The sequence below is a fragment of the Vigna unguiculata genome, chromosome 3 (genome assembly GCF_037176805.1).
Source record: "Vigna unguiculata cultivar grain cowpea cultivar isolate G323 ecotype 2 chromosome 3, ASM3717680v1, whole genome shotgun sequence".
Classification (NCBI taxonomy): domain Eukaryota; kingdom Viridiplantae; phylum Streptophyta; class Magnoliopsida; order Fabales; family Fabaceae; genus Vigna; species Vigna unguiculata.
The window spans coordinates 3,166,709-3,182,560 of NC_140794.1; positions in this window are offsets into that span (position 1 = coordinate 3,166,709).

A 15,852-nucleotide genomic window follows, 5' to 3' on the forward strand; every position below is an offset into this window, starting at 1 on the left:
TTAAAGATTTGAAAAAGATCAAGAAGTTGATAAAAACTTTAAAAAAGAATTCAAAAACTTTAAGAAAATCAAATTCAAGAAAAGAAAAGTAAAGAAAGTGTAAAAATAAGTATTTGAAAAAGTTATGAAAATGAAGAGTTTAAAAAAAGTAGGAATAGTGGGAAAATAGATTTCAAGAAAAAGATTTTTAAAAACTTTAAGATAAGAACTCAATATGATGAGTAAAATATTTCAAAAACAATTTCAAGAATTAATTAAAGAATTGAAAAAATCAAGAAGTTGATAAACACTTTAAAAAAGAATTCAAAAACTTTAAGAAAATGAAATTCAATAATGGAAAAGTAAAGAAAGTGTAAAAATAAGTATTTGAAAAAGTTATGATAATGAAGAGTTTAAAAAAAAGTAGGAATAGTGAGAAAATAGATTTCAAGAAAAAGATTTTTAAAACTTTAAGATAAGAACTCAATATGATGAGTAAAATTTTTCAAGAACCATTTCAAAAAAATAATCAAAGATTTTAAAGGGATTAAGAAGTTGATAAAAACTTTAAAAAAGAATTCAAAAACTTTAAGAAAATGAAATTCAAGAAAATAATAGTAAAGAAAGTGTAAAAATAAGTATTTGAAAAAGTTATGAAAATGAATAGTTTAAAAAAAGTAGGAATAGTGAGAAAATAGATTTCAAGAAAAAGATTTTAAAAACTTTAAGATAAGAACTCAATATGATGAGTAAAATTTTTCAAAAATCATTTCAAGAACATAATTAAAGATTTGAAAAAGATCAAGAAGTTGATAAAAACTTTAAAAAAGAATTCAAAAACTTTAAGAAAATGAAATTCATGAAAAGAAAAGTAAAGAAAGTGTAAAAATAAGTATTTGAAAAAGTTATGAAAATGAAGAGTTTAAAAAAAGTAGGAATAGTGAGAAAATAGATTTCAAGAAAAAGATTTTAAAAACTTTAAGATAAGAACTCAATATGATGAGTAAAATTTTTCAAAATTCATTTCAAGAACATAATTAAAGATTTGAAAAAGATCAAGAAGTTGATAAAAACTTTAAAAAAGAATTCAAAAACTTTAAGAAAATGAAATTCATGAAAAGAAAAGTAAAGAAAGTGTAAAAATAAGTATTTGAAAAAGTTATGAAAATGAAGAGTTTAAAAAAAGTAGGAATAGTGAGAAAATAGATTTCAAGAAAAAGATTTTTAAAACTTTAAGATAAGAACTCAATATGATAAGTAAAATTTTTCAAAAATCATTTCAAGAACATAATTAAAGATTTGAAAAAGATCAAGAAGTTGATAAAAACTTTAAAATAGAATTCAAAAACTTTAAGAAAATGAAATTCAAGAATGGAAAAGTAAAGAAAGTGTAAAAATAAGTATTTGAAAAAGTTATGATAATGAAGAGTTTAAAAAAAAGTAGGAATAGTGAGAAAATAGATTTCAATAAAAAGATTTTTAAAAACTTTAAGATAAGTACTCAATATGATGAGTAAAATTTTTCAAAAATCATTTCAAGAACATAATTAAAGATTTGAAAAAGATCAAGAAGTTGATAAAAACTTTAAAAAAGAATTCAAAAACTTTAAGAAAATGAAATTCAATAATGGAAAAGTTAAGAAAGTGTAAAAATAAGTATTTGAAAAAGTTATGATAATGAAGAGTTTAAAAAAAAGTAGGAATAGTGAGAAAATAGATTTCAAGAAAAAGATTTTTAAAAACTTTAAGATAAGAACTCTATATGATGAGTAAAATTTTTCAAAAATCATTTCAAGAACATAATTAAAGATTTGAAAAAGATCAAGAAGTTGATAAAAACTTTAAAAAAGAATTCAAAAACTTTAAGAAAATGAAATTCATGAAAAGAAAAGTAAAGAAAGTGTAAAAATAAGTATTTGAAAAAGTTATGAAAATGAAAAGTTTAAAAAAAGTAGGAATAGTGAGAAAATAGATTTCAAGAAAAAGATTTTTAAAACTTTAAGATAAGAACTCAATATGATGAGTAAAATTTTTCAAAAATCATTTCAAGAACATAATTAAATATTTAGAAAAGATCAAGAAGTTGATAAAAACTTTGAAAAAGAATTCAAAAACTTTAAGAAAATGAAATTCAATAATGGAAAAGTAAAGAAAGTGTAAAAATAAGTATTTGAAAAAGTTATGAAAATGAAGAGTTTAAAAAAAGTAGGAATAGTGAGAAAATAGATTTCAAGAAAAAGATTTTTAAAAACATTAAGATAAGAACTCAATATGATGAGTAAAATTTTTCAAAAATCATTTCAAGAACATAATTAAAGATTTGAAAAAGATCAAGAAGTTGATAAAAACTTTAAAAAAGAATTCAAAAACTTTAAGAAAATGAAATTCAAGAATGGAAAAGTAAAGAAAGTGTAAAAATAAGTATTTGAAAAAGTTATGATAATGAAGAGTTTAAAAAAAAGTAGGAATAGTGAGAAAATAGATTTCAATAAAAAGATTTTTAAAAACTTTAAGATAAGTACTCAATATGATGAGTAAAATTTTTCAAAAATCATTTCAAGAACATAATTAAAGATTTGAAAAAGATCAAGAAGTTGATAAAAACTTTAAAAAAGAATTCAAAAACTTTAAGAAAATGAAATTCAATAATGGAAAAGTTAAGAAAGTGTAAAAATAAGTATTTGAAAAAGTTATGATAATGAAGAGTTTAAAAAAAAGTAGGAATAGTGAGAAAATAGATTTCAAGAAAAAGATTTTTAAAAACTTTAAGATAAGAACTCTATATGATGAGTAAAATTTTTCAAAAATCATTTCAAGAACATAATTAAAGATTTGAAAAAGATCAAGAAGTTGATAAAAACTTTAAAAAAGAATTCAAAAACTTTAAGAAAATGAAATTCATGAAAAGAAAAGTAAAGAAAGTGTAAAAATAAGTATTTGAAAAAGTTATGAAAATGAAAAGTTTAAAAAAAGTAGGAATAGTGAGAAAATAGATTTCAAGAAAAAGATTTTTAAAACTTTAAGATAAGAACTCAATATGATGAGTAAAATTTTTCAAAAATCATTTCAAGAACATAATTAAATATTTAGAAAAGATCAAGAAGTTGATAAAAACTTTGAAAAAGAATTCAAAAACTTTAAGAAAATGAAATTCAATAATGGAAAAGTAAAGAAAGTGTAAAAATAAGTATTTGAAAAAGTTATGAAAATGAAGAGTTTAAAAAAAGTAGGAATAGTGAGAAAATAGATTTCAAGAAAAAGATTTTTAAAAACATTAAGATAAGAACTCAATATGATGAGTAAAATTTTTCAAAAATCATTTCAAGAACATAATTAAAGATTTGAAAAAGATCAAGAAGTTGATAAAAACTTTAAAAAAGAATTCAAAAACTTTAAGAAAATGAAATTCAAGAATGGAAAAGTAAAGAAAGTGTAAAAATAAGTATTTGAAAAAGTTATGATAATGAAGAGTTTAAAAAAAAGTAGGAATAGTGAGAAAATAGATTTCAAGAAAAAGATTTTTAAAAACTTTAAGATAAGAACTCAATATGATGAGTAAAATTTTTCAAAAATCATTTCAAGAACATAATTAAAGATTTGAAAAAGATCAAGAAGTTGATAAAAACTTTAAAAAAGAATTCAAAAACTTTAAGAAAATGAAATTCAAAAATGGAAAAGTAAAGAAAGTGTAAAAATAAGTATTTGAAAAAGTTATGAAAATGAAGAGTTTAAAAAAAGTAGGAATAGTGAGAAAATAGATTTCAAGAAAAAGATTTTTAAAAACATTAAGATAAGAACTCAATATGATGAGTAAAATTTTTCAAAAATCATTTCAAGAACATAATTAAAGATTTGAAAAAGATCAAGAAGTTGATAAAAACTTTAAAAAAGAATTCAAAAACTTTAAGAAAATCAAATTCAAGAAAAGAAAAGTAAAGAAAGTGTAAAAATAAGTATTTGAAAAAGTTATGAAAATGAAGAGTTTAAAAAAAGTAGGAATAGTGGGAAAATAGATTTCAAGAAAAAGATTTTTAAAAACTTTAAGATAAGAACTCAATATGATGAGTAAAATATTTCAAAAACAATTTCAAGAATTAATTAAAGAATTGAAAAAATCAAGAAGTTGATAAACACTTTAAAAAAGAATTCAAAAACTTTAAGAAAATGAAATTCAATAATGGAAAAGTAAAGAAAGTGTAAAAATAAGTATTTGAAAAAGTTATGATAATGAAGAGTTTAAAAAAAAGTAGGAATAGTGAGAAAATAGATTTCAAGAAAAAGATTTTTAAAACTTTAAGATAAGAACTCAATATGATGAGTAAAATTTTTCAAGAACCATTTCAAAAAAATAATCAAAGATTTTAAAGGGATTAAGAAGTTGATAAAAACTTTAAAAAAGAATTCAAAAACTTTAAGAAAATGAAATTCAAGAAAATAATAGTAAAGAAAGTGTAAAAATAAGTATTTGAAAAAGTTATGAAAATGAATAGTTTAAAAAAAGTAGGAATAGTGAGAAAATAGATTTCAAGAAAAAGATTTTAAAAACTTTAAGATAAGAACTCAATATGATGAGTAAAATTTTTCAAAAATCATTTCAAGAACATAATTAAAGATTTGAAAAAGATCAAGAAGTTGATAAAAACTTTAAAAAAGAATTCAAAAACTTTAAGAAAATGAAATTCATGAAAAGAAAAGTAAAGAAAGTGTAAAAATAAGTATTTGAAAAAGTTATGAAAATGAAGAGTTTAAAAAAAGTAGGAATAGTGAGAAAATAGATTTCAAGAAAAAGATTTTAAAAACTTTAAGATAAGAACTCAATATGATGAGTAAAATTTTTCAAAATTCATTTCAAGAACATAATTAAAGATTTGAAAAAGATCAAGAAGTTGATAAAAACTTTAAAAAAGAATTCAAAAACTTTAAGAAAATGAAATTCATGAAAAGAAAAGTAAAGAAAGTGTAAAAATAAGTATTTGAAAAAGTTATGAAAATGAAGAGTTTAAAAAAAGTAGGAATAGTGAGAAAATAGATTTCAAGAAAAAGATTTTTAAAACTTTAAGATAAGAACTCAATATGATAAGTAAAATTTTTCAAAAATCATTTCAAGAACATAATTAAAGATTTGAAAAAGATCAAGAAGTTGATAAAAACTTTAAAATAGAATTCAAAAACTTTAAGAAAATGAAATTCAAGAATGGAAAAGTAAAGAAAGTGTAAAAATAAGTATTTGAAAAAGTTATGAAAATGAAGAGTTTAAAAAAAGTAGGAATAGTGAGAAAATAGATTTCAAGAAAAAGATTTTTAAAAACTTTAAGATAAGAACTCAATATGATGAGTAAAATTTTTCAAAAATCATTTCAAGAACATAATTAAAGATTTGAAAAAGATCAAGAAGTTGATAAAAACTTTAAAAAAGAATTCAAAAACTTTAAGAAAATCAAATTCAAGAAAAGAAAAGTAAAGAAAGTGTAAAAATAAGTATTTGAAAAAGTTATGAAAATGAAGATTTTAAAAAAAGTAGGAATAGTAAGAAAATAGATTTCAAGAAAAAGATTTTAATAACTTTAAGATAAGAACTCAATATGATGAGTAAAATTTTTCAAAAACCATTTCAAGAAAATAATTAAATATTTAGAAAAGATCAAGAAGTTGATAAAAACTTTAAAAAAGAATTCAAAAACTTTAAGAAAATGAAATTCAAGAATGGAAAAGTAAAGAAAGTGTAAAAATAAGTATTTGAAAAAGTTATGAAAATGAAGAGTTTAAAAAAAGTAGGAATAGTGAGAAAATAGATTTCAAGAAAAAGATTTTAAAAACTTTAAGATAAGAACTCAACATGATGAGTAAAATTTTTCAAAATTCATTTCAAGAACATAATTAAAGATTTGAAAAAGATCAAGAAGTTGATAAAAACTTTAAAAAAGAATTCAAAAACTTTAAGAAAATGAAATTCATGAAAAGAAAAGTAAAGAAAGTGTAAAAATAAGTATTTGAAAAAGTTATGAAAATGAAGAGTTTAAAAAAAGTAGGAATAGTGAGAAAATAGATTTCAAGAAAAAGATTTTTAAAACTTTAAGATAAGAACTCAATATGATAAGTAAAATTTTTCAAAAATCATTTCAAGAACATAATTAAAGATTTGAAAAAGATCAAGAAGTTGATAAAAACTTTAAAATAGAATTCAAAAACTTTAAGAAAATGAAATTCAATAATGGAAAAGTAAAGAAAGTGTAAAAATAAGTATTTGAAAAAGTTATGAAAATGAAGAGTTTAAAAAAAGTAGGAATAGTGAGAAAATAGATTTCAAGAAAAAGATTTTTAAAAACTTTAAGATAAGAACTCAATATGATGAGTAAAATTTTTCAAAAATCATTTCAAGAACATAGTTAAAGATTTGTAAAAGATCAAGAAGTTGATAAAAACTTTAAAAAAGAATTCAAAAACTTTAAGAAAATGAAATTCATGAAAAGAAAAGTAAAGAAAGTGTAAAAATAAGTATTTGAAAAAGTTATGAAAATGAAGAGTTTAAAAAAAGTAGGAATAGTGAGAAAATAGATTTCAAGAAAAAGATTTTTAAAACTTTAAGATAAGAACTCAATATGATGAGTAAAATTTTTCAAAAATCATTTCAAGAACATAATTAAAGATTTGAAAAAGATCAAGAAGTTGATAAAAACTTTAAAAAAGAATTCAAAAACTTTAAGAAAATGAAATTCAATAATGGAAAAGTAAAGAAAGTGTAAAAATAAGTATTTGAAAAAGTTATGAAAATGAAGAGTTTAAAAAAAGTAGGAATAGTGAGAAAATAGATTTCAAGAAAAAGATTTTTAAAACATTAAGATAAGAACTCAATATGATGAGTAAAATATTTCCAAAACAATTTCAAGAATTAATTAAAGAATTGAAAAAATCAAGAAGTTGATAAAAACTTTCAAAAAGAATTCAAAAACTTTAAGAAAATGAAATGCAAGAATGAAAAAGTAAAGAAAGTTTAAAAATAAGTCTTAGAAAAAGTTATGAAAATGAAGAGTTTAAAAAAAGTAGGAATAGTGGGAAAATAGATTCAAGAAAAAGATTTTTAAAACTTTAAGATAAGAACTCAATATGATGAGTAAAATTTTTCAAAAATCATTTCAAGAACATAATTAAATATTTAGAAAAGATCAAGAAGTTGATAAAAACTTTAAAAAAGAATTCAAAAACTTTAAGAAAATGAAATTCAAGAATGGAAAAGTAAAGAAAGTGTAAAAATAAGTATTTGAAAAAGTTATGATAATGAAGAGTTTAAAAAAAAGTAGGAATAGTGAGAAAATAGATTTCAAGAAAAAGATTTTTAAAAACTTTAAGATAAGAACTCAATACGATGAGTAAAATTTTTCAAAAATCATTTCAAGAACATAATTAAAGATTTGAAAAAGATCAAGAAGTTGATAAAAACTTTAAAAAAGAATTCAAAAACTTTAAGAAAATGAAATTCAAAAATGGAAAAGTAAAGAAAGTGTAAAAATAAGTATTTGAAAAAGTTATGAAAATGAAGAGTTTAAAAAAAGTAGGAATAGTGAGAAAATAGATTTCAAGAAAAAGATTTTAAAAACTTTAAGATAAGAACTCAATATGATGAGTAAAATTTTTCAAAAATCATTTCAAGAACATAATTAAAGATTTGAAAAAGATCAAGAAGTTGATAAAAACTTTAAAAAAGAATTCAAAAACTTTAAGAAAATCAAATTCAAGAAAAGAAAAGTAAAGAAAGTGTAAAAATAAGTATTTGAAAAAGTTATGAAAATGAAGATTTTAAAAAAAGTAGGAATAGTAAGAAAATAGATTTCAAGAAAAAGATTTTAAGAACTTTAAGATAAGAACTCAATATGATGAGTAAAATTTTTCAAAATTCATTTCAAGAACATAATTAAAGATTTGAAAAATATCATGAAGTTGATAAAAACTTTAAAAAAGAATTCAAAAACTTTAAGAAAATGAAATTCATGAATGGAAAAGTAAAGAAAGTGTAAAAATAAGTATTTGAAAAAGTTATGAAAATCAAGAGTTTAAAAAAAGTAGGAATAGTGGGAAAATAGATTTCAAGAAAAAGATTTTTAAAACTTTAAGATAAGAACTCAATATGATGAGTAAAATTTTTCAAAAATCATTTCAAGAACATAATTAAATATTTAGAAAAGATCAAGAAGTTGATAAAAACTTAAAAAAAAAAATTCAAAAACTTTAAGAAAATGAAATTCAAGAATGGAAAAGTAAAGAAAGTGTAAAAATAAGTATTTGAAAAAGTTATGATAATGAAGAGTTTAAAAAAAAGTAGGAATAGTGAGAAAATAGATTTCAATAAAAAGATTTTTAAAAACTTTAAGATAAGTACTCAATATGATGAGTAAAATTTTTCAAAAATCATTTCAAGAACATAATTAAAGATTTGAAAAAGATCAAGAAGTTGATAAAAACTTTAAAAAAGAATTCAAAAACTTTAAGAAAATGAAATTCAATAATGGAAAAGTAAAGAAAGTGTAAAAATAAGTATTTGAAAAAGTTATGAAAATGAAGAGTTTAAAAAAAGTAGGAATAGTGAGAAAATAGATTTCAAGAAAAAGATTTTTAAAAACTTTAAGATAAGAACTCTATATGATGAGTAAAATTTTTCAAAAATCATTTCAAGAACATAATTAAAGATTTGAGAAAGATCAAGAAGTTGATAAAAACTTTAAAAAAGAATTCAAAAACTTTAAGAAAATCAAATTCATGAAAAGAAAAGTAAAGAAAGTGTAAAAATAAGTATTTGAAAAAGTTATGAAAATGAAAAGTTTAAAAAAAGTAGGAATAGTGAGAAAATAGATTTCAAGAAAAAGATTTTTAAAACTTTAAGATAAGAACTCAATATGATGAGTAAAATTTTTCAAAAATCATTTCAAGAACATAATTAAATATTTAGAAAAGATCAAGAAGTTGATAAAAACTTTGAAAAAGAATTCAAAAACTTTAAGAAAATGAAATTCAATAATGGAAAAGTAAAGAAAGTGTAAAAATAAGTATTTGAAAAAGTTATGAAAATGAAGAGTTTAAAAAAAGTAGGAATAGTGAGAAAATAGATTTCAAGAAAAAGATTTTTAAAAACTTTAAGATAAGAACTCAATATGATGAGTAAAATATTTCAAAAACAATTTCAAGAATTAATTAAAGAATTGAAAAAATCAAGAAGTTGATAAAAACTTTAAAAAAGAATTCAAAAACTTTAAGAAAATGAAATTCAATAATGGAAAAGTAAAGAAAGTGTAAAAATAAGTATTTGAAAAAGTTATGATAATGAAGAGTTTAAAAAAAAGTAGGAATAGTGAGAAAATAGATTTCAAGAAAAAGATTTTTAAAACTTTAAGATAAGAACTCAATATGATGAGTAAAATTTTTCAAGAACCATTTCAAAAAAATAATCAAAGATTTTAAAGGGATTAAGAAGTTGATAAAAACTTTAAAAAAGAATTCAAAAACTTTAAGAAAATGAAATTCAAGAAAATAATAGTAAAGAAAGTGTAAAAATAAGTATGTGAAAAAGTTATGAAAATGAATAGTTTAAAAAAAGTAGGAATAGTGAGAAAATAGATTTCAAGAAAAAGATTTTAAAAACTTTAAGATAAGAACCCAATATGATGAGTAAAATTTTTCAAAAATCATTTCAAGAACATAATTAAAGATTTGAAAAAGATCAAGAAGTTGATAAAAACTTTAAAAAAGAATTCAAAATCTTTAAGAAAATGAAATTCAAGAATGGAAAAGTAAAGAAAGTGTAAAAATAAGTATTTGAAAAAGTTATGAAAATGAAGAGTTTAAAAACAGTAGGAATAGTGAGAAAATAGATTTCAAGAAAAAGATTTTTAAAAACTTTAAGATAAGAACTCTATATGATGAGTAAAATTTTTCAAAAATCATTTCAAGAACATAATTAACGATTTGAAAAAGATCAAGAAGTTGATAAAAACTTTAAAAAAGAATTCAAAAACTTTAAGAAAATCAAATTCAAGAAAAGAAAAGTAAAGAAAGTGTAAAAATAAGTACTTGAAAAAGTTATGAAAATGAAGATTTTAAAAAAAGTAGGAATAGTAAGAAAATAGATTTCAAGAAAAAGATTTTAATAACTTTAAGATAAGAACTCAATATGATGAGTAAAATTTTTCAAAAATCATTTCAAGAACATAATTAAATATTTAGAAAAGATCAAGAAGTTGATAAAAACTTTAAAAAAGAATTCAAAAACTTTAAGAAAATGAAATTCAAGAATGGAAAAGTAAAGAAAGTGTAAAAATAAGTATTTGAAAAAGTTATGAAAATGAAGAGTTTAAAAAAAGTAGGAATAGTGAGAAAATAGATTTCAAGAAAAATATTTTAAAAACTTTAAGACAAGAACTCAATATGATGAGTAAAATTTTTCAAAAATCATTTCAAGAATATAATTAAAGATTTGAAAAAGATCAAGAAGTTGATAAAAACTTTAAAAAAGAATTCAAAAACTTTAAGAAATTAAAATTCAAGAAAAGAAAAGTAAAGAAAGTGTAAAAATAAGTATTTGAAAAAGTTATGAAAATGAAGAGTTTAAAAAAAGTAGGAATAGTAAGAAAATAGATTTCAAGAAAAAGATTTTAATAACTTTAAGATAAGAACTCAATATGAAGAGTAAAATTTTTCAAAAACCATTTCAAGAAAATAATCAAGGATTTTAAAGGGATGAAGAAGTTGATAAAAACTTTAAAAAAGAATTCAAAAACTTTAAGAAAATGAAATTCGAGAAAAGAAAACTAAAGAAATTGTAAAAATAAGTATTTGAAAAAGTTATGAAAATGAAGAGTTTAAAAAAAGTAGGAGTAGTGAGAAAATAGATTTCAAGAAAAAGATTTTAAAAACTTTAAGATAAGAACTCAATATGATGAGTAAAATTTTTCAAAAACCATTTCAAGAAAATAATTAAAGATTTTAAAGGTATCAAAAAGTTGATAAAAACTTTAAAAAAGAATTCAAAAGCTTTAAGAAAATGAAATTCAAGAAAAGAAAAGTAAAGAAAGTGTAAAAATAAGTATTTGAAAAAGTTATGAAAATGAAGAGTGTAAAAAAAGTAGGAATAGTGAGAAAATAGATTTCAAGAAAAAGATTTTTAAAACTTTAAGATAAGAACTCAATATGAAGAGTAAAATTTTTCAAAAACCATTTCAAGAAAATAATCAAAGATTTTAAAGGGATTAAGAAGTTGATAAAAACTTTAAAAAAGAATTCAAAAACTTTAAGAAAATGAAATTCAAGAAAAGAAAAGTAAAGAAAGTGTAAAAATAAGTATTTGAAAAAGTTATGAAAATGAAGAGTTTAAAAAAAGTAGGAATAGTGAAAAAATAGATTTCAAGAAAAAGATTTTAAAAACTTTAAGATAAGAACTCAATTTGATGAGTAAAATTTTTCAAAAATCATTTCAAGAACATAATTAAAGATTTGAAAAAGATCAAGAAGTTGATAAAAACTTTAAAAAAGAATTCAAAAACTTTAAGAAAATCAAATTCAAGAAAAGAAAAGTAAAGAAAGTGTAAAAATAAGTATTTAAAAAAGTTATGAAAATGAAGAGTTTAAAAAAAGTACGAATAGTGAGAAAATAGATTTCAAGAAAAAGATTTTTAAAACTTTAAGATAAGAACTCAATATGAAGAGTAAAATTTTTCAAAAACCATTCCAAGAAAATAATCAAAGATTTTAAAGGGATTAAGAAGTTGATAAAAACTTTAAAAAAGAATTCAAAAACTTTAAGAAAATGAAATTCAAGAAAAGAAAACTAAAGAAAGTGTAAAAATAAGTATTTGAAAAAGTTATGAAAATGAAGAGTTTAAAAAAAGTAGGAGTAGTGAGAAAATAGATTTCAAGAAAAAGATTTTAAAAACTTTAAGATAAGAACTCAATATGATAGTAAAATTTTTCAAAAATCATTTCAAGAACATAATTAAAGATTTGAAAAAGATCAAGAAGTTGATAAAAACTTTAAAAAAGAATTCAAAAACTTTAAGAAAATGAAATTCAAGAATGGAAAAGTAAAGAAAGTGTAAAAATAAGTATTTGAAAAAGTTATGAAAATGAAGAGTTTAAAAAAAGTAGGAATAGTGAGAAAATAGATTTCAAGAAAAATATTTTAAAAACTTTAAGACAAGAACTCAATATGATGAGTAAAATTTTTCAAAAATCATTTCAAGAATATAATTAAAGATTTGAAAAAGATCAAGAAGTTGATAAAAACTTTAAAAAAGAATTCAAAAACTTTAAGAAATTAAAATTCAAGAAAAGAAAAGTAAAGAAAGTGTAAAAATAAGTATTTGAAAAAGTTATGAAAATGAAGAGTTTAAAAAAAGTAGGAATAGTAAGAAAATAGATTTCAAGAAAAAGATTTTAATAACTTTAAGATAAGAACTCAATATGAAGAGTAAAATTTTTCAAAAACCATTTCAAGAAAATAATCAAGGATTTTAAAGGGATTAAGAAGTTGATAAAAACTTTAAAAAAGAATTCAAAAACTTTAAGAAAATGAAATTCGAGAAAAGAAAACTAAAGAAATTGTAAAAATAAGTATTTGAAAAAGTTATGAAAATGAAGAGTTTAAAAAAAGTAGGAGTAGTGAGAAAATAGATTTCAAGAAAAAGATTTTAAAAACTTTAAGATAAGAACTCAATATGATAGTAAAATTTTTCAAAAATCATTTCAAGAACATAATTAAAGATTTGAAAAAGATCAAGAAGTTGATAAAAACTTTAAAAAAGAATTCAAAAACTTTAAGAAAATGAAATTCAAGAATGGAAAAGTAAAGAAAGTTTAAAAATAAGTATTAGAAAAAGTTATGAAAATGAAGAGTTTAAAAAAATTAGGAACAGCGAGAAAATAGATTTCAAGAAAAATATTTTTAAAACTTTAAGATAAGAACTCCATATGATGAGTAAAATTTTTCAAATATCATTTCAAGAACATAATTAAAGATTTGAAAAAGATCAAGAAGTTGATAAAAACTTTAAAAAAAAATTCAAAAACTTTAAGAAAATGAAATTCATGAAAAAAAAAGTAAAGAAAGTGTAACAATAAGTATTTGAAAAAGTTATGAAAATGAAGAGTTTAAAAAAAGTAGGAACAGTGAGAAAATAGATTTCAAGAAAAAGATATGAAAAACTTAAAGATAAGAACACAATATGATGAGTAAAATTTTTCAAAAATCATTTCAAGAACATAATTAAAGATTTGAAAAAGATCAAGAAGTTGATAAAAACTTTAAAAAAGAATTCAAAAACTTTAAGAAAACGAAATTCAAGAAAAGAAAAGTAAAGAAAGTGTAAAAATAAGTATTTGAAAAAGTTATGAAAATGAAGAGTTTAAAAAAAGTAGGAATAGTGAGAAAATAGATTTCAAGAAAAAGATTTGTAAAACTTTAAGATAACAACTCAATATGATGAGTAAAATTTTTCAAAAACTATTTCAAGAAAATAATTAAAGATTTTAAAGGGATCAGGAAGTTGATAAAAACTTTAAAAAAGAATTCAAAAACTTTAAGAAAATGAAATTCAAGAATGGAAAAGTAAAGAAAGTTTAAAAATAAGTATTAGAAAAAGTTATGAAAATGAAGAGTTTAAAAAAAGTAGGAATAGTGAGAAAATAGATTTCAAGAAAATGATTTTAAAAATTGTAAGATAAGAACTCAATATGATGAGTAAAATTTTTCAAAAACCATTTCAAGAAAATAATTAAAGATTTTAAAGGGATCAAGAAGTTGATAAAAACCTTAAAAAAGAATTCAAAAACTTTAAGAAAATGAAATTCAAGAATGGAAAAGTAAAGAAAGTGTAAAAATAAGTATTTGAAAAAGTTATGAAAATGAAGAGTTTAAAAAAATTAGGAATAGTGAGAAAATAGATTTCAAGAAAAAGATTTTAAAAACTTTAAGATAAGAACTCAATATGATGAGTAAAATTTTTCAAAAACCATTTCAAGAACATAATTAAAGATTTGAAAAAGATCAAGAAGTTGATAAAATTTTATAAAAGAATTCAAAAACTTTAAGAAAATGAAATTCAAGAAAAGAAAAGTAAAGAAAGTGTAAAAATAAGTATTTGAAAAAGTTATGAAAATGAAGAGTTTAAAAAAATTAGGAATAGTGAGAAAATAGATTTCAAGAAAAAGATTTTTAAAACTTTAAGATAAGAACCCAATATGATGAGTAAAATTTTTCAAAAACCATTTCAAGAACATAATCAAAGATTTTAAAGGGATTAAGAAGTTGATAAAAACTTTAAAAAAGAATTCAAAAACTTTAAGAAAATGAAATTCAAGAAAAGAAAAGTAAAGAAAGTGTAAAAATAAGTATTTGAAAAAGTTATGAAAATGAAGAGTTTAAAAAAAGAAGGAATAGTGAGAAAATAGATTTCAAGAAAAAGATTTTAAAAACTTTAAGATAAGAACTCAATATGATGAGTAAAATTTTTCAAAAATCATTTCAAGAACATAATTAAAGATTTGAAAAAAATCAAGAAGTTGATAAAAACTTTAAAAAAGAATTCAAAAACTTTAAGAAAATGAAATTCAAGAAAAGAAAAGTAAAGAAAGTGTAATAATAAGAATTTGAAAAAGTTATGAAAATGAAGAGTTTAAAAAAATTAGGAATAGTGAGAAAATAGATTTCAAGAAAAAGATTTTTAAAACTTTAAGATAAGAACCCAATATGATGAGTAAAATTTTTCAAAAACCATTTCAAGAACATAATCAAAGATTTTAAAGGGATTAAGAAGTTGATAAAAACTTTAAAAAAGAATTCAAAAACTTTAAGAAAATGAAATTCAAGAAAAGAAAAGTAAAGAAAGTGTAAAAATAAGTATTTGAAAAAGTTATGAAAATGAAGAGTTTAAAAAAAGAAGGAATAGTGAGAAAATAGATTTCAAGAAAAAGATTTTAAAAACTTTAAGATAAGAACTCAATATGATGAGTAAAATTTTTCAAAAATCATTTCAAGAACATAATTAAAGATTTGAAAAAAATCAAGAAGTTGATAAAAACTTTAAAAAAGAATTCAAAAACTTTAAGAAAATGAAATTCAAGAAAAGAAAAGTAAAGAAAGTGTAATAATAAGAATTTGAAAAAGTTATGAAAATGAAGAGTTTAAAAAAATTAGGAATAGTGAGAAAATAGATTTCAAAAAAAATATTTTAAAAACTTTAAGATAAGAACTCAATATGATGAGTAAAATTTTTCAAAAATCATTTCAAGAACATAATTAAAGATTTGAAAAAGATCAAGAAGTTGATAAAAACTTTAAAAAAGAATTCAAAAACTTTAAGAAAATGAAATTCAAGAATGGAAAAGTAAAGAAAGTGTAAAAATAAGTATTTGAAAAAGTTATGATAATGAAGAGTTTAAAAAAAAGTAGGAATAGTGAGAAAATAGATTTCAAGAAAAAGATTTTTAAAACTTTAAGATAAGAACTCTATATGATGAGTAAAATTTTTCAAAAACCATTTCAAGAAAATAATCAAAGATTTTAAAGGGATTAAGAAGTTGATAAAAACTTTAAAAAAGAATTCAAAAACTTTAAGAAAATGAAATTCAAGAAAAGAAAAGTAAAGAAAGTGTAAAAATAAGTATTTGAAAAAGTTATGAAAATGAAGAGTTTAAAAAAAGTAGGAATAGTGAGAAAATAGATTTCAAGAAAAATATTTTAAAAACTTTAAGACAAGAACTTAATATGATGAGTAAAATTTTTCAAAAATCATTTCAAGAATATAATTAAAGATTTGAAAAAGATCAAGAAGTTGATAAAAACTTTAAAAAAGAATTCAAAAACTTTAAGAAATTAAAATTCAAGAAAAGAAA